Source organism: Myotis nattereri (genome assembly GCF_964212035.1).
Source record: "Myotis nattereri genome assembly, chromosome: 4".
Lineage (NCBI taxonomy): Eukaryota > Metazoa > Chordata > Mammalia > Chiroptera > Vespertilionidae > Myotis > Myotis nattereri.
In genome coordinates, this window is record NC_138079.1 from 46463623 (window position 1) to 46483974 (window position 20352).

General features: G+C 39.2%; 1 long non-coding RNA gene across 1 annotated transcript in view; it reads right to left on the reverse strand.

Annotated features, from left to right (window-relative positions):
- Positions 1-394: 394 nt before the first annotated feature.
- Positions 395-20352, reverse strand: part of LOC308518803 — a 312780-nt gene continuing 292822 nt past the window's right edge. The window contains exon 6 of the long non-coding RNA XR_013995961.1: positions 395-512. This is a non-coding gene — a long non-coding RNA (uncharacterized lncRNA). The remainder of the gene's footprint in view (positions 513-20352) is intronic.

Below are 20352 nucleotides of genomic sequence, written 5' to 3' on the forward strand. Positions count from 1 at the left end.
ACCACCTGAGGTAACCACCCTGTCACACCCTCACATCACTTTGTTTAAACTCTCTACAACCAGTCACCCATATATATTTATTTGCTATTTTATTTATTTGTTTAAAAAAACATTGTGCTTCACTCTCAAGAACAAATATTTAATAAAAATTATGACCTTGTTTGTCTTGCTTGCTTGGTGATCCCGGGGCATTCAAACTGTACTTTTAGAATGAATCAGTAAATAAGTTACCAAGTTTAGTGTTTTATGCAGAAGTATTTTATGTGCTCTTCTCGTTGTGAGTAGAGAAACAGCATGGTATCCAGACAGCGTGTTAACATGGGGTGGAAAGCGAGTGAGCTTGCTTTTTGATCTCTGAGAAGCAGTTTGAAGAATACTTTTCCTCCATGACAGTGTAGGTTACTGAGGGAATGATTTCCTACTCTCTGCAACAGAGTATGTCCTGACGGAGAGATGAAAGCAAAGCTGAGTGTTAAAGATTTTTTTCCTTCTCTGTTGTTCTTCTTTCCCAGCTGCATAGGGAGAATAAGAGGGAGTAAAAGGGGATTTAATTACAGGAGCAGAGAAGGAGAAATGTCACAAGCGAGGTAAGTCAGTGTATACACTATTATGCATAAATTAAATGTTTATTTTTTAAGTCGAAGGTTTCAGAGCTGCTCTGATCCTAGATCTCCTTTCCCAAGCCCCACTCTTCCACCCATGACAGCAAACCTATCAGTTCCGTGGGCAGCTGCATGGAACTAATAAGTCAATGAGAGTATATCTCTCCCTCATGGAGCATAGTACAGTGCCCTGCGCAGAGTAAATGACCCTAAAACAATTTGTTCACTGTCTCCAAATAGCTAACAAGGGAGATTATTCATAAGCACACGTGTTAACATAAACGAATTAATCTGTTTTGTGGGAAATCAGCATCCATATCTGTCCCAAAGATGTCTGGATCAGGATTAGGTTAGAGATGGAGTAGAGAGAATTGGTAGGAGCTGATAATTATATCCATCCTATATAATAAAAGGCTAATATGCAAATCAACCGGACAGCAGGACGACCAGTTGCTATGACGTGCACTGACCACCAGGGGCCAGATGATCAAAGCAGGAGTTGCCCCCTGATGGTCAGTGCTCTCCCACAGGGGGAGTACTGCTCAGCCAAGAGCCCTAAGCTGGGCTCACAACTGGCAAATGCAGTGGGGTGGCAGGAGCCTCTCCCACCTCAGCGGCAGCACTAAGGATGTCCACCTGCTATGGGGAGTGGGCCTAATCCAGCAGTCGGACATCCCCTGAGGGTTCCCAGACTGCTAGACAGCGCAGGCTGGGCTGAGGGACACCTCCCAACAGTGCACAAATTTTGTGCACCAGGCCTCTAGTTGAATATATATTTTTTAAGAGCTCTTAAGTTTACATTTGATAAAATATGATTGATCATTGTGCCAAGCAGATAGGAAAAAAAACTCCTATTAATGTAGCTTTCACATCTGTGGGTGAGTGACTGTGGATAATGCATGTTTCATCAACATTTTTATGGAAACAATAAGAAATGAAGAAGAATAAAATGAATGTGATAGGATAGCCTTAGCAACCAAACTATATTCTTGCTAAATAGATAGTAGGCTCAAAAGAGAAAACACAAGCAGAATGGAAGGAGCACTGTAGAATTCTGGGAAATACCAGTATCAGTGATAGCGCCAAGAAATATTTAGCCTATTATAATTATCTAAAGATGCTGGGAGCTGGTCCATCCTTGCTGCTTGACATAGTCGCTGCAGGGAAGAAACATCTGCAGAGCATACGTTTCAAGGGACCTGGTGTATATGGCATACTGTTCTTAATATGTTTGCTCACCTTCTTGGCACTATGTGTTTTAACCAAGGTCACTTCTCTCTGAGAAAGGTTGTTTCCCCAGGTAGGGATTTTCCCCTGAAGTTAGGGAGGGAATAAAACCCCTTAACTAAGTGCCAGGTGGGTAGTTAATCACTTTAACTACGAACAATCACACTTAAGCTACATAATCTTTACTCCCTGGAATGGAGATAAGAAACGCCCTAACCTTTGGAATAGAGATTGATAGGATTGGAATCAACTGGTATAAATACAGATGTAACAAGACAACAGGACACAGAACCTAGAGACAGAACCTGGCTACAGAACCTGGATAGAACATGGCAAGAGAACCTGACTAGAACCTGGTGACTGAACCTGGCTGGAGAACCTAGACAGAACCTGGCTGGAGAACCTAGCGAGGGAACATGGACACAGAACCTGACTGGAGATCCTAGACAGAACTTGGCTGAGGAACCTGGCTAAAAGGAACCTGGCCATGATGATCACCTGAATGCTGTCTCTGTGTCATTCCTTCTTCGCCGACTCCGTCGACACCTTTGGGGACCCCTGGACCTGCTGGGGCTGGACCCCAGCATAAAGATTGTTTACTTATTTTTGAACTGTTCATGCATAAAATGTAAAAAAAAAGTTCTGACCATTCTAAGAAAAGCTAAATGAAAAAGAATAAAACTGAAAATGTCAGATGTTTGATAAATATGAGGAAATAGGGAAATATACTATAAATGTTACTATTCAAGGGAAATTACTAAGTAGCAAGTAGGGACCCCAAAATCCCAGTGGAGGTGAAACAGAGATGGACTGGGCTCTTCTGAAGAGAATACATCAGGCTCCTCACAAGCACTGGTGTTCTGGTGTTGGGTGCTGCTGTGGCGCGGGGACTGCAGGAGTTTTTAGAACATAGATAAGGCACTAAGTGCAGCTGTTAGAGGGACTAAAAAGGTTTTGACACCTAAGGAGTCTACTTCACACCACGTTTTGACATCATTTCTCTCAGAAAATAATTAGCATTTAGAAACTGCCACCTTAGAGAACTGTGAGAATGCTTTCAGGTACTGAGGAGAGGGAGCTAGCAGAAGGTCAATCCAAGACTGAGTGGTAAGCAAATACTGTAACATGTGTGACAAAAGGCAGAGTAAGGTAAATATTGATAATCTTTACTTTCTAGGCAGACTTTATTAAAATATGAATGTTGTCATTGTTGCTATTATTGTAGTTAAATCAAATTTATCTCAGATCAGGGAATCAGTTCTTCATGATTAGTTATAACAATTTTTATAACGTTATACCATTTTAGGGACCATAACAATTTTTTTAGTATACTGTTTTTTTTCCACCCCAAAACATATTAAATAAATATGCTATAAAAAGTAAATAAGTCACCCTAGAAGGTATTAATCAAGGGCACATACCTCAGTTGCAGGCTCGATCCCTGGCCCTGGTCTGGGAGTGCAGGAGGCAACCAATCCATGTGTCTCTCTCGCATGGATGTTTCTCTCTCTATCTCTCCCCTCCCTTCCACTTCTCTAAAAATCAATGGAAAAATATCCTCAGGTGAGGATTAACAATAACAACAAAAAAGTAATAATTCAACCTTATGCTTTTAGGCAGAAAACCAATATATACCAATTAGCTTTATACTAGTTTTATAAACAGAAAATATAAGAAACAAAAAGTAAGTTGTGCCTCATATTTGGCTGAACCCCTTGCTTTATACAATCAGCAAGAATAATTAAGGGGTAGCAACTTCTATTAAGTCCACAAATTTAAAGTATGCTGTTGCTTCTGGTTTTATTTTGCTATAAAGTTTTTTTTTCCCTCCTCAATTTTATTTTTTTTTATTTTTATTTTTTAAAAAAAATATATTTTATTGATTTTTTACAGAGAGGAAGGGAGAGAGATAGAGAGTTAGAAACATCGATGAGAGAGAAACATCAATCAGCTGCCTCCTGCACACCTTCCACTGGGGATGTGCCCGCAACCCAGGTACATGCCCTTGACCGGAATCGAACCCGGAACTTTCAGTCCGCAGGCCGACGCTCTATCCACTGAGCCAAACCGGTTTCGGCCCCTCCTCAATTTTAAACGTTGTTGAAAGTACAGTAATTAAGAGCCCCAACTAGTTAAGAAAGGGATGCGGAAAGAGGACCATATCTTTCAAAAAACAACTCTGTACTTTTAACCATGTTTTCTAGTTTTTGTATTTGTTGCTTGGACATCTTGAGACCTTGTTGACTCTAGGGGGACCTTGTTGACTCTATGATCCTATCAATAAATGCAAAAAAAAGCATGGGACAAAGTTCAACATACATTTGTGATAAAAACTCTAAACAAACTGGGAATAGTGGAAATGCACCTCAATAGAATAAAGTCCCTGACCAGGAATCCAAATGGCAACCTTTCTGCGTGCATGGGGCGACATCCAACCAACTGAGCCCCAATAGCCAGAACTAGGTTTTCTTCTCTCCTTACTTCCTTTTTTCCTTTCCTCTTACTTTCCTTCCAGTCTTTCTTCTTTCCTTCCTCTCTCCATTTTCTCATCCCTTCCTCCTTTCCTTCCTCTTTCTGTCCTTCCCTCTTCCCTGTTTTGCTCCTTCCTTTTCTTTCTCCCTTTATTCTCCCTCCCCTCACTTCCTCTAACCCTCTTTCCCATTCTTGGGTCATATAGTCTCCCCAGTAAGTATTTCTTCGGTGATACACACTAGTTTGGGCCATAAAGATGCTGTAGTGAACAATACCAATATAGTTTCTATCCTTGTGAACCTCCCAGATTTATGGTGAAGAATGGCAGTAAGTATTATAAAGTAAGGAAAATATAGTTAGCCAATTATGAAAATAGAGGAAGATGTTTAGGAACTTGTACCAGAGGACCTGACCTACACTAGGGTTCAAAAGAATCTTTTCCTCAGGTCAAAATCATTTAACACATAGAGACATAATGAAATGCAACTAAATTAATTTAATTGATTCTGTCTGAGATTAAATTTTCATATTAAATAATTTAATATGACTTTGATATAGTCACTTATGCAGAACATTAGACTCACCTAGGGTTATTTTAAAGATGTATTCACGTTTTTTATTTATATTAAAACTAAGACTTTTTAAAAAATCAACACCAACTGTATCTTTCAGGTCTGATTATTTTATATTCATTTTCCCATTCAGAAAATGCACTTAAAATATCAATGAAGAAATAATACTTTATTGACAAAATCGAGCTTTTATAAAAGGAATCTTTTGAGAAATATATTCTATTGCATAATTCAAAAATATTTTAGAAGTTGGCTTGTAGCATCAAAATCCTCATACAGAAAATAACCCTCATTATATTATTGAGTTAGTCACAGATATTATCATGATTGGAAAACAAAAGGACAAGTGATTTTTCTCAGCACAGCAAGTAAGTCTATTTTTAATGATGTACTTAGTCTATCATCTCTCGGTAATCAATCCCTGGGGCATTTGAATTGGTTGGTCCAGTTGAAATTGAATGTTTGAAATGAATGTATTTGACAATATTATATTTTATAGTTTGAGGAATTTTGGAAATGAAAACAAAACAAAACACCTCAAGTTAAATATCTTAGGAGAAAATCAGGATGTGACCTAAACCTACTGGATAAAGGACTAATATACATTATTGGCTTCCTACCACTCACTGATTTTATGGTCATTTTTTCTTCTTATCCTTTTTTAATATTTCAGTTTCCTGATTTGGGGCTTGACTGAGAATTAAAATTTCAATTACATAATTTTGTTGTTTGAACTGGGAAAGGATAAGTAGCTCCGAAGGTGAAAAGAGTGGCTACTGAATGACAACAAAGAAGTGTGAAAGTTCATCTGTGATTATTTTCTCCCTACACTAATACAAAGAGCACACATTACATTTTTATTGTTTAGTACCAGAGGAAATGGTTGTAGCTTGGTCTACTAGTTTTCTATTGCTGTGTAACAAATAACCAGAAAGGTACTGGTTAAAATCAACACAAATTTATCATCTTACAGTTTCCCTGGGTGAGGAATCTGAGTATAGGCTCAAGGTCTCATGAGGTTGAAATCTAGTTGTCACTTCATTTAAAGTTTTAGGGTCTCTTCTAAGCTTACTGGCTGTTGACAGAATTGAGTTCCTTGAGCCGGTAGGACTGAGGCCCTCAGCTCCTAATAGCCACCCACTGTTCCTTGTCTCCTCACAATTTGGCAGTTTACTTCTATAAGAAAAGGACTCTGCTGTTTCAAATCTTTTCTGTCTCTGACTGTTAAGAGTTTATTTAAGTGAATTCTGATTAGGTCAGGACCACCAAAATAATCTCCCTTTTAATTAATTTAAAATCAACAGTTTAAAGATCTTAATTCCACATGAAAATCTCCTCACCTTCTCCCCTTAACCCTTCCCCGGTAGGCAAGCAGGTTACACGGAGCACGTAACTCAGGGAGCCAGACTCAGAGATGGGAGAGCATTCTGTCACCACAAGAGGCTTCCCCAAGGATCATTTTCACTTGATAACATGTAGAAAGAATACCATCAGGAGAGAGTAATACTATTTCAATAAGTTATACAGCAAATTGCATGTCTTCAAAAATTAATTGAAAAAGAGAAACAATTTTTAGTAAACTTTATAGCTACAGAGATACAACTTAAGTTAACTCATTTTTATTTAATTAGAAAAAAAGTTCAAAAGGCATTGAAACATGCATTTTATATTTTTGGTATAAAAATTAAAATATTAACAATATTTTTCATGAGAAGGTATTTTAAACTGGCAAGATTATGGGTGCATTGAATTTTTGCATGAGGTACAGCAGTATGGCTGTTCCTACATTTTTCTTCTATTGTGGCACCTCAGGAAAGCAGTTTCACATGGGCACACTTCCAGACTAGGGAGGAAGACAACCAACCGACATTTGCACTGCCCTTGAATTAGGCTGCTCCCTAAGTCATTCATTGTTTCATCTTAGGCTGCTTACTTACCATTTGTTGGAAGTCAGAGGAGGCAATTTACATCCTTTATTTGAAATATGCTGACTTACAGCACAGTTTTAGAACCATAAGACTTCACATTTAAATATCTTCGTGCTTTGGATCAATGAAGAATATGTTTTTACAAAATAAACATTGAGTATATAGTAAACAATAAAAATGTCACAAAAGATGACATTATAAAGAAGATGCCCAACAAATATCAACAATAGTAATGAAGCCAATGATATGCATAAATTCAAGCATTAGAAATACTTCCTGGCACCCATACACAAAGAGAACACCAGGGCTTTCTGTTCATCTATTGAACCATGCACAACATACAGCTTTCCAGCTACTTATTCCCTAGACAATTACTAACAAACAAAGTATAAACACACGTTTAGTCGCTTTTTAAAGGTGAATCTAATGGTCATTTTAGAAGAAAGAGATTCCTAGTTTCTATTCTATTTATTTCTTTCTACATTAACTTTATGTATGTTTTAGGAATGACTCCTAACATCACTATGGAGTTAAATGCAGAAAGGCTCGCCACAAGAAATTCCTTTTGTGCTGTACCAGATATACAAGACCTAATATGGTGGGTCCTTTACCAGCCTGCTCTGTGATAACACGCATTGAAATGCATAGGAATGTACTGAAGACCATGATCACAGAATGGAGACAGACAGAACCTAAAGGTGCTCCTGGTGGCTCAGGCACCTCCCCGCAATGACCCTGGCCTGTTATTTAATCTCTCTGAAGGTCAATTTTTCATCTCTAAAGTCAGATAATACAGAAATTATAAATAAAATTGATTAGCATAACGTCTGACATGCATTTTGATCTGAACAAGTAGTAGTTATTAGAATATAGGCTTCCTATATTTTCTGATAATCAAAAGTAAATTTTTGGCTCCCATTTTACTCTTGCTTTATGAAGCTTTGGAAGAAAATGTAACCACAGTTTAAATAAAACAACACATGCAATGCTATTAACCAATTTTCCCCCAATAAATGTAATTTAAAAAATACAAGCCCTTGCTTCAAAAATTGGTGTATCCTCCCCTACACCAAAAAGGTTGTGGGTTTGATCCCTGATCGGGGCACATACACGATGCAAACAGTAGATATTTCTCTTTCTCTCTCTCTCTCTCTCTCTCTCTCTCTCTCTCTCTCTCTCTCTCTTCCCCCTTCCCCCCATCCATCCCTTGCTCTATCTCTGTAAAGTCAATAAAAAAGCATATCCTGGGATGAGGATTAAAACGGAAACAAAAACGCAAGGGCTGGTATTTTTGCATAAGACACAATTAGTTAAACAAATAAAAGGTCTATATTCGCTTGACTATCTGCATATCAGTCCCATAGCGATAATACAATGTGGTCTACATTGTTTCTGCAATTTGGGAAACTGGGCGTCATTTCAATGCTTCATGTTAAGAATCAGAAGGAAAGTTACATTATGTCAACAGGACTCATTCCTAATTTGTGATCATTTTATTTTGGTGATATTTGTGTTTTTCTCTGAAGCTTGAGGGGGAAAAATATGGTACATGCAATCGAGGATTTGAAATGATTTAGAAATCATCACTTAAAAAAATTCCCCTCCATCCAGGACAGAGATCATCTAAGTTTTGCCAGATTTTTGACTCTGGGGGAATGCTGTTGACAGTCTCAGTCTGCTGCAGTTCATCAGAACATGCTATGTCTTTAGCAGAGACAGATGTCTGCCCGACCTTCTGCACTACATGCTGCTCTCTGCTTTGCACATTTTCTGCCAACCACTTGATGTTCACACAGAAGTCAATGATCACAGTCAATTATGTGCCCAAATTTCCTTTATGCAAAAATACAACTAGAACACTTGAAATAAATAGACTGGGGTCTAGTCACAACCGTGGTTAATCATTCTACATTTATTCAGTGAAATCTAAATTTTGTGTACTGTTCCTTTTAATCCTGCTCTTGTCCCACCAAAAGAAACAAATACATTGTTGAGATAATGCTAGAATAGGCTGATTTATTGACTCAGTCAATGTATTTTCATTGAGAGCCTACCCTGTTTACAGAAGTTCTGAAGGGAACTGGGATAAGACACAAATGCAGAAGAAAAAGAAAAGAAAACAATGCAAGATAATTAGAATCTCTTCCTAAAAAATGTGATAATATACCTCCATGCTTCAAAAACTATCATAATTGAAGCTGTTATTCTTCTTGAGAGATCCTGCATTCTCTAATGACCTAAGTAGTGTAAAGAGTTGAGTCCCTACCTTGTTAAAATATGAAACATTTCCTAGTGGAGAATTCACTTCTTATCATCCAAGTCTATTTACCTTTTCTAAGTTAGAAACAAGTATTTCTCATTTGTTTTTTACACATTGCAAATTAGATACTTTCTTATTTCTAGTATTTCACAGTTACCTTGTATATGCTAGGATTCTGTATCCTAAAAGACTGTGAACTCTTTTTCCTGCTTTGTTGAAGTCTTGAGAACTTAGCTCACTATTACCTTACTAGCCATGATACTCCTTTAAGTCATTAAAGTTCACTTGTAAGGAACAGACAGGACTGAGTAGATTTCAAATATAGGATTTGGAAATCCAAATTTACCAGGAGTCTTTGAGAACCTTACAGAACCATGACTCCTTTACAATATTTTCTTAAATTTTGGGGGAAACGATATCACATTACTCTTAGATAATCTTATTTTCCATGACTCAAGAGGGAAATAATAGATATAAACACAGGCATAGAAAGATAGATCGAAGTAGAAGTCTCCCTGTCTCATCCAATAGGTATATGCAGATAGACTGAAAGACAAGTTCAGGAGTCACTATCTCAGCCACCTTTGTTGCTAATTTTAGATGAAAGGGATTGTAAAACTTACTTTACCATCACCAGTCAACCTCACCCACACCCACACCCCAGCACCTGCCTTTTTCACTTTTTTTTCTTTTTTTAACTGTTCTTGTGATGTTTCCTTTAAGGAACGTTCAGCCCTCTTTTTCCCTAGTCCAGAGAAAATTGGCTGGGGAGTGCAGTATTAGTTGAATATGACTTTATTTTTTTTTTTCTAAGCAAAGACCTTATTTATCATCAAACAAAAGCACTCAAACCTTATTTGTAGGGGTTACTCCATTAAGGCTGCTGCCTTGAGGACTGCTAAACAACATTTTCAGTAGCTTTAATTAAGCCCATTTTGCACAAATTTAGGAGAAATTGGGTTACTTCTCTGGGAGGCTGACGGAGTGTATTCCTCTTCCTTGTCATGTTTCTGTGTGCCAATGATAAGCTTCACAGTTGTAAATCATTTTCCCGTGTTTTTTGCTTGGGATCTCAGCAAACTGTCTCTCTGGCCTGATAAGAAGCTATTATATGTTATATGTTGAAAGATAGTTTGTATAAGTTAGAACTACTTTACCGAACATAAATTATGGTAAACAGAATTCATCCTTGCCATATGGAGCTACACTGTAGAATATATTGATCTATATCACTGGATGTACATCACTTCAGAAACTGATCTGCTCCTTCTGTTTGTGTTTTACAATACTGAGAGGAACATCCTCATCCCTTTATATGTTATAATCCATACTTCATTTTATACTTTATTATCACCTGTATCTTAATATATACATATTATACTCATTTTTCCTGTATACATATACATATATGAATATACACTTTAGTAAGGGCTGGACGATGAACAAATACATTCATATATATGTACTAGGGGCCCGGTGCACGAAATTCGTGCACTGGGTGTGGGGGTGGGGAGTGTCCCTCAGCCCAGCCTGCCCCCTCTCACATACTGGGAGCCCTCAGGCGTTGACCCCCATCACCCTCCAATCGCAGGATTGGCCCCTTGCCCAGGCCTGACGCCTCTGGCTGAGGGGTAGCAGGGACCTGCAGTGGCGGGGGGGGCGGCGGCGCGATCGCGTGGGCTCCGCCCCTGCCCCTGCAGGACGCCTCTGCTTGAGGCGTCTGGCCCGGGCAGCGGGGACCCACAGCTGCAGCGGCCCCATGATCGTGGGCTTCACTTTAGGCCAAGGCAAGGGACCCCTAGCTCCCGGGACTGCCAGCTTCGACCGTGCCCAGCTCCCATTGCTGGCTCCACCCCTACTTCCTGCTATCACTGGCCAGGGTGGAAAAGGCACCTGATTCTCCGATCATGGCTGGGGGGCAGGGCAAAGGCGGCCCCAGCTCTTAGCTCCCCCCTGGGTTTCCAATCACTGTCAGTGGCAGGGGGCTTCTTCCTGCTTTCCCTTTCGCCTCCCTGCATTGTGCCTACATATGCAAATTAACCGCCATCTTGTTGGCAGTTAACTGCCAATCTTAGTTGGCAGTTAACTGCCAATCTTAGTTGGCAGTTAATTTGCATATAGCCCTGATTAGCCAATGAAAAGGGTAGCTCGTACGCCAATTACCATTTTTCTCTTTTATTAGTGTAGATACACTAGAGACCCGGTGCACGAAATTTGTGCACAGGTAGGGTCCCTAGCCTGGCTGGTGATCAGGGCCGATCTGTGGAGCGACCAGTGGGGTAATCAGGGGGCCCCTGCTAGCACCCGCCTTGGCTGGCCTGGGGCCTGCAGGCTGGGAGCAGCTCCTGCATTGAGTGCCTGCCCCCTGGTGGTTAGTGTGCATATAGTGACCCGTTATTCCGCCTATTGTTCTGCCGTTTGGTCAATTTACATATTAGGCTTTTATTATATAGGATAAATATATAAATAGATGAGTATATATGAGAAAAGATTCAGAAAATACATAAAACAAATACAATGCATGTATTCACTGATTTAAAGCATATCAAATGCAAAACACATCTAAGTCCAAACTTCAAAACAAGTCAAGATACTAAAACATTGGGAAAAAAAAGTTCCTCTCATTTTAACCCACAAAGGAAGAACAACTGCTGTGTTCAAAGTACTTTTTTTTCTTTAAAAAAAATAGCTTTATAAAAGGCTAAGAAACAAAGATGAAAATTGTTTGATTCTATTTAAATGACTGTGCTATGGGGAGCAAAGTTTTCTCCACACCAAAAGCCCCAAAGATCGGTCAGCATTAGAAAACTCCTACGGGTCAGCCCCAGAGACTCACAGCTTCTGAAGGCTGGAGCCTCCTTGAAGTAGAGGAAATGCTTCTCTTCTGAATCACCTTCTTAAACATTTTTGGTCTCATTTTTTCCCTTCAACTTCATAATGTGTTGCCCTTAGCCACCTTCAGGACATGCTTGCTCATATGCAAACTGCCTACCCTAATACTCGTAGGAATGACTGAATTAGCACATGAGGCCACTTAAAACCTCTCTTCTTAATATTCCTCAGAAACTACATATATTTAAATTATCATTTCAAATGCTCTGAGAACCCTATATATCTTAAAAGAACTACCAGAAGTCTACTGTAGAATGGTTAGATTAAATTTAAAAAAAAATATATTTTAAAAGTATGAGAAGAGATGAATGAATTATGATTCAAAAAAAAGCAGAAGTGAAGTCATAAGTGGTTCTTCAAAATAAGTGATATAAAGGTCAAATCAGTGGAAAATATATTTAAGAAACTAAAAGTGACAACATAAAATTAGAGATGTCAAAGCAAATATAGCAAGAGATGTAGAGAAGATTTTTAAAAAGCGATCCTTGTATATTTAGGCGTAAGTACTTTGTTAGTCTATCCTGGGTCAAAAACAACAAGGCTGAAATGAGTGGGAGGAAGGAGAATCAGCCCTATTGCAGGAGAGTCACTGGAGAGGAAAGTATAGGCCAATGAGGGAAGATGGTGCCGACCTAGTGCTGTCTGATAAGACAGGAAGAAAAGCTTGCCTTGGGTATATGCTTTGGTAGGGGCTGGACAATGAACAAGCAGTTCCAATGTAGTACAATAAGCATTACATTGGTGGTGGGGGAGAGGGGTGGGTAGGTGAGAGTGGATTGGGGTGAGGGAGGTGGGTACAGAGAGCTATCAGAATAAATCTGCTTAGATGAATAGGAGGTTGCCCTGTGATGGCCTATAAACCAGGGAAGAATGAGGGATATGACCTGCTCTTGAAGCCATCTTTCTGAGTGTCCTGATCTTTCATAGTATGGTATGGCCTATTACCATGCTAATCCAAGTTACTCTATGGTAGACTGGAGGTTTAAATCTAGGAGATATCACTCCATAGTCCATACACAGAATCACAACACTCTGATGTCTTTCTAAAATGTGTGAGAATATTGAGTAAAGATCTAGAATAATTAGTGGACTTGACAGCAACTAACCAGTATGTTTAATCCCTTCATTGCATATTTGAATAGAGAGTTTAGAACAACAGCACCTTGTGGATGAAAGGAGCCACATGTTAACCTGACAAGCTCAGGGAAGGCCTGCATGGCGGTCTTGTAAACTCAGAGAACTAAAGTAACCACAAAGGAAGGTTTGAAATTAAACTTTAACTAAAAGAAGTTATGGTGGGTAGTTACATCCTAGGTCGGTATCTTCACTGACAAGGTCAACCTTTTCCTTAACTGAGCCCATCTGTCTTTTTGCATCTATGATAACACACCCTGGAAATGTCTGGGTAACTTGTAACTTCCCTTTTTCTGGACCCTGTGGGCCACAGCCTAATGTGCCTGGGCGCCAGGACAGATACACAAATTCATTTTACTTTTTATCCAATCCCAGGGGTTTCCCTCCCCGCCCCCCCCCCCCTTGCTTTCTCCTGCCTCTCTGGTCTGTCACCAATGGATTTCATGTAACCCACCTACGTCCCTTCCTTTGATTGAAATGTTTAAATATAGATGTAACCCGCCATCCTCTGGAGCATTATCTCAATTTGTTGAGGTTCTGCTTCCTGGCATATGTCAACATTTTGGCTCAAATAAACTCACAAAAATTCTTCAAACAGGTTTGAATGTTTTTATGTTAACAACCTAGAACAGTGATGGCTAACCTTTTGAGCTTGGCGTGTCAGCATTTTGAAAAACCCTAACTTAACTCTGGTGCCGTGTCACATATAGAAATTTTTTGATATTTGCAACCACAGTAAAACAAAGACTTACATTTTTGATATTTATTTTATATATTTAAATGCCATTTAACAAAGAAAAATCAACCAAAAAAATAAGTTCGCGTGTCACCTCTAACACACGTGTCATAGGTTCGCCATCACTGCCCTGGAAGAAGGCTTGGCACAGATTGGTGTTAAATATATATTTGTTGTATGAATAAGTATATCTTTTTAAAAGAAATATACCATGATTTATGACTGTCAAGCAAATTTATCTTTCACACTAAGACATAGTTTTGATTTTTTTACACATTGAAGAACTATAAGGAAAATCAATACAGCAAAAAATAAAGCTCTGACTTTTTGACTTTTAACTCAATTCTCTTTTCCTACTTAATTATTCTTAACACTTTAACTTATAAATTTTTGTATTGGTCAGTTAATACCCCACACACAAACTATCCTAGATTTTTACTCAATTCCTTTAGATTTCCTTATAGAGTGGATAGCATCAGAATACCTGGATTTAAATCCCAGCACTACTATTGAAAAGTGGGTATAATCTGACTGGTGACAGAGTGGCATACTCATGGAGGGCATACTATGAGAAGTAGATAATTTTTGAAAACAAATTTCAGTGGGTCTCTTTTATAGCCCAGAGTATATTTGATGTTTTTTTTTAATCCTGACCCAAGGATACTTTTTCATTGATTTTCAGGGGGAGTGGAAGAGGGAGGGAAAGACAGAGAGAAATACTGATGTGAGAGAAGCACATTGATTGGTTGCCTCCTGCATGAGCCCCAACCAGGGCCCAGGTTGGGGAGAAGCCTGCAACAGAGGTACATGCCCTTGACCAGAATTGGACCCGGAACCCTTTGGTCCACAAGCTGATGCTGTATCCACTGAGCCAAACTGGCTAGGGCTAGAGTATCTTTCCATAATGCTTATATTGTAAAACATCTTTGGAATATAGAGTGAGTATCTTTCTTGCGAGAAGAGTAAAATAAAATAAAGAAAAAGAAAGTCAGGAAAATAAAAGCAAAGGCTCTCTCTGATCAAAGGCCAGACGGGTTACCTGACCGCCCAGTATAAATTATCAGGTTCTCTAGATTACGGTTTCCTCAGTAGCATCACCAACCTATTATGTGCACCTCCTCCAACTGAATCCCTCTGTGCTGCCCAAATGGAACTTGGGGACAAAGAACTGTCACAAATATGAGATTCATGCTGCTTAATGTACAACAAATAATAAAGTCCTTTGTCTCTGACCCAAGAATCTGTGTCTTCTGCCAGAACCTACAAAACGGTGACAGGCTGGCTTGCAAGCTTGCAAGCTGAATAAAACTTTAGAGCAGTGGTTCTCAACCTTCTGGCCCTTTAAATACAGTTCCTCCTGTTGTGACCCAACCATAAAATTATTTTCGTTGCTAATTCATAACTGTAATGTTGCTACTGATATGAATCATAATGTAAATATCTGATATGCAGGATGATCTTAGGCGACCCCTGTGAAAGGGTCGTTTGACCGCCAAAGGGGTCGCGACCCACAGGTTGAGAACCGCTGCTTTAGAGCATTCACAGTCCCTCACTAAAATTCGAAAACCATTGTATTCTTCAATATTTTATTTTGTAAAATCAAAATGAATGTAGAAATAGTCACACTTGAAGTCATTGGGAGGCTTTTCATGAAGATGGTGTTAAAAGCCAAGAAGGAAGCTCCATGCCCCTCCCAAAGTTACAGCCAAAGCAAAGGCTTTTAAGGAAAAGAAAAAAGTGCTGAAAGGCATCCACTGTCTCTGTCTCTGTCTCTGTCTCTCTCTCTCTCTCTCTGTCTCTCTCTCTCTCTCTCACACACACACACACACACACACAAAGATGTGCATGTCACCCACTTTCTGATGGCCCAAGACACTGCAGATCTAAAGGCAGCCCAAACATCCTCAGAGGACTCCCCCCAGGAGAAACAGGCTTGACCACTGTGCCATCAACGTCTCCCTGACTACCATGAAGAAGATAGAAGACAATAATACACTTGTGCTCATTACGAATATCAAGCGAAAGATCAAACAGGCTGTAAAAAGCTCTATGACACTGAGCAGGGTCAACAGCCTGATCCAGGCTGATGGAGAAAAGAAGGCATATGTTCGACTGGCTCCTGACTATGATGCTTTGGATGTTGCCAAAAAAATTAGGATCATCTAAACTGAATCCAACTGCCTAATTCTAAACATAAAATTTTTCATTGTAAAAAAAAAAAAAAAAAAGATTGTGGAGGATTAAATGAGATGATAAATTTAAATGACCTAATCTAATGCTTGCCTTACATTAGCATAATAAAGATTACTTAGTATTACCTAACTCTTATACATCATAAACCAAGAGTGCTTTAATATGATTAGGGTTACCTAGACATAGCCTCTTTCTATCAAAACAAAAAAGAAAACTCCTTTTCTCCACAATTTTTGTTTTTTGAAATCTTTGCTAAATTTCCTAAATTCTTCCACAGGAATTTTCTCTGTGGTGTCTTGAATTTTCCTATTTATTTCACCTCAGTTTAAAAATAAACATTTATTGAACAGCATTAGAAATACTCGGTTATAGAGTTTATGATACTGAGTAGAGCAGATAGCAAACTGTTCACACTCATGACCTCCCTTAAATCAATTTTTAATAATTATATTTAAAAAGTCAAAGCAAAACAAAACATTTATTCACCCTTGAGAAGTGCAGGAACCAAGCACACCTTGAACTGCACATACATATTCAATAACTGATTTGAAATCAGAATGTCTTTATGCCTCCTCTCCTGCCTACAGGTCCCAGCAGGTCACCCTAATCTAAATTCCAAAATATTGCTGGCTTGTTTTCTGCATAATTTGAGGAAATCAATGTCTACTTCTAAATCTCTCCCAGTTGTTTTGGGGAGTCTCTAGAACGTGTCTGAGGGGAATCAGAATGAAGTTTGCTCTGGTTCTGCTGTCTTTTGTAGAACCGCTCTGCTGGGCATGCCAGGGACTGGTGTTGGCACTGTCAGTCCTCCAGTGGCAATGCCTCACCTCCCACTGCAGGCAAAGCTGTGGAGATGCCTGGGGCAGAGCAGGGCTGTTTTAAAAGTTTACAGGGTAGAGATAGTGTGCTCAAGTTGGTGCAGCCACAGTAGGAAACAAGAACAATGCTTGTAAGGAAAATGCTTATTATTCTCACAGGTCCCAGAGAAGGAAGTCAACACATGCCACTCAGAACCACAGGCCATGGCACCAGCATAGGTCAGAAGGCAGAAGGAGTAGGAGGAAGACTACGCTTAGACCATACCATACCCTTTATTGGGGTGTCTGCAGAAAAACTCAGGCAAGGCAGGGAAAACAGTTTAGAATTGGCTAATTTAAGTAATCCCAGCAGGTTTGGCTACAGATGATCTCTAATAGCCTGGTACCCAGTCCTGGGATGATTGAGGCTAGGAATATTGCCCCCAGCAGTGACCAGGCCAGCTGGAGGAAGTAAGGGTCTGGACTGGTTTGTTTGCATATCAAAGACATGCTCCCAACTGGGCTCTTTGCTATCTTTAGAAATTGGCTAGCTCAAGAAGGGACAATCTCTACCCAGCAAAACTGGTTTTTTTGTTGTTGTTGTTTGTTTTTTACATTTTTTATTGATTTTAGAGAGAGAGGAAGAAAGAAGAATAGAGAGATAGAAATATCCTTGAGAGAGAAACATGGATTGGCTGTCGAACCGGTGACCTCTTGGTTCCTGGTTCACTGCTCAACCGCTGAGCCATACCAGCTGGGCCCAGCACAAATGTTTTATAAGCTGTCAAATATCATAATATACAGAAAATAAAAAAAAAATACAATACAGGTGGAAAAGGGCCACTTCCCAACTCTGGATTGTATGTCAACACATGGACTCTGAATAAGCACTGCTTTTCTCAGTAGTTAGAGCCCCGGCCCTTGGACCGAAGGGTCCCAGGCTCCATATCCCTTGCTCAGCCTGGGTCAGGGGCGTGTGTGATAACAAATCCACGTGTCTCTCACAGCAGTGTCTCTCTCCCTCCCTCTCACATTGGTGTTTCTCTCTCTCCCTCTCACTGGCTCTTCCCCTCCTCCCTCCCTTCCACACTCTCTGGAAAAAAAAATCAATGGAAAAATATGCTTGGGTGAGGATTAAAAAAAAACTTCAAAATGTCCTTTTTGAGAACAGCTCCTTTACTTCCTGCCCTATTTCTTCTCCGTGTGGTGGGTCAAGCTTCCTCAATGAAGTCTGACTGAGGTAGGCATTATATTTCCCTTCTACTGTGACACATTACCCACCTCCCAAAATTTTGAAAGCTTTATTCCCAACATCTAGTTCATCTTTGTGGATTCAAAAAGGGGGGGAGGGTTTCCATAGAAAGTAACCTCACAGGGCGATCTGATTATCAGTTCTTAAATGGGCAGGTCATAGTGGGCAGTTACACCCCAGGTCTTATTTTTGCCTTTAGCAAGCCTCTCCATTGTTTCTGACTATTCTTAGAGAGAGCACATAATCTCCCTAACTATCTGTAATCCAATCCTCACCTAGTTTTTTCCCACCTTCTTGCAATCTTCCTTATAGTCCAATGATGGTGAACCTATGACACGCGCGTCAGAGTTGACACGCGAACTCATTTTTTGGTTGATTTTTCTTAAATGGCATTTAAATACATAAAATAAATATCAAAAATATAAGTCTTTGTTTTACTATGGTTGCAAATATCAAAAAATTTCTATGTGTGACACGGCACCAGAGTTAAGTTAGGGTTTTTCAAAATGCTGACACGCCGAGTTCAAAAGGTTCGCCATCACCGTTATAGTCCCTCCATTTATTTCAAAAGCATAAAAAGCTTCAAAACTGTTATTCTTTGGAGCATTTGGGATCTTTCTCCTCAGCATATGCTATCAGTTTAGCTCAAATAAACTTTCTGTCTTTCTTTTTTGTTTAAAGAGAGGGATAGAAAGATAGAAACATTGATAAAAAACATTGATTGGCTGCCTCCTACATGCCTGCTCCCAGGGATGGAGCCTCCAACCTGGGCATGTACCCTGACTGGAAATTGAATCAGTGACCTCTTAGTTTATGGGTAGATGGTTAACCACTGAGAAGCACCAGCCTGGCTCAAATAAATTTATAAAAGTTCTCTACAGGTATGGGTGCATTTTAAGTCGACACCTCAAACAGATACATAAAGATATTTAGAACACAGCAGTTTCTTAGATCAAATTCTAATATCCATTAATTGGTTGTTAAATTTGAGGCAGAGAAGATTGACCCCTTTCTATCTTTCTAAGTCATTGCTTAAGAACCCATCAACATTTTCTTCAGAACCCATGAATTGCCCCAGTATCCTAATCACTTACACAATTTAAAAGCAAGCATTTCAACTTCTGCAGATAAACAAAGAAAGCCTTGAAGTCCGATCAATCCACTCTTGATATTGTTTTGATGCCAAAATATGTTACTGCTGAGTTTTTGGCCCAACATAATTAGACAGGCCCTGGTATGCTGTGCTGCGATGTTCCACTGGTCACAGGACCTCCTCCGTTCCAACCAAAGTTGGAGCTCTCAGCAGGGGCTTTTTTATTTCTCACAGGCGGTCATACTTAAGTTCACTAACTGGTTCTAGGAATATCCCCTACAAAGAGATCCAGAACATGAATTTAGTCCATAGGTGTTCCTCCTCTTCACCCTCATCCCCCACCCTATCTAGTGGCTTAAAAGATTTTATTGTGCAACCCTCAGAACATGAAAGGACTTAATTATGTCTCTTTCTTTTCAAACATTCTAAGGAAGTCTAGTTGGAATGAGGCCAAGATATTTTTTCTGGCAATTTTTTTTTTCACTAGAAAAGATGAATCAATACAACTTTAATCTCTGGCAGGATACCCCCTCTAGAGTACCAGTAACAGAGCAGACTCTGAATACCAGGTAAGGCTCCGTCTGGACCCTGACTAAATATGTGTTACTATTAATAACATAGCATTCCAGATTGTCTACAGAGTCAGCAGTCACAAAATCTATGAGAAATCCAATGGAAGGTCATCTCCATAAGTGTAAAAGTTGTCGACTTACAAGACAGGAAAAAAATATATGGAAAGTAAGATAGAGTTCTTGCTAGATAAATGAGGCAAAAGAGTTGAAAATGATTTAAAACAATGAAATAAGCTTGTGAAATGTACAACAGAAAGAAGTGTTTAAATGCAGACAAGGCATGAACACGTCCTCAAAGCTAATTAAATGAAAATGAAATCTAAATAATTAGCAGAAAATGACAGTTATAATCTGGGAATGAGGTTGAAGATTCAAATGAAAATTAGGTAAAGTATAAATTAACTCGAAGGGACAGCAGCTAAGAGATCAACCCTTTGGTACCATATAAAATCCTTGTTGTATTAAAATTAATAAGAATATAAATTTTCTAACAAGCTCTCTTGATATATAACCTGTGACTGAGGGTTCAGTTTATGTGGGATGGTCTTATTAACTTTTAGTGAGTCTTAATTCTAGAGAATTAAGGTTTAGAATGAAGCACAGGGATAACTAATTGGAGTAT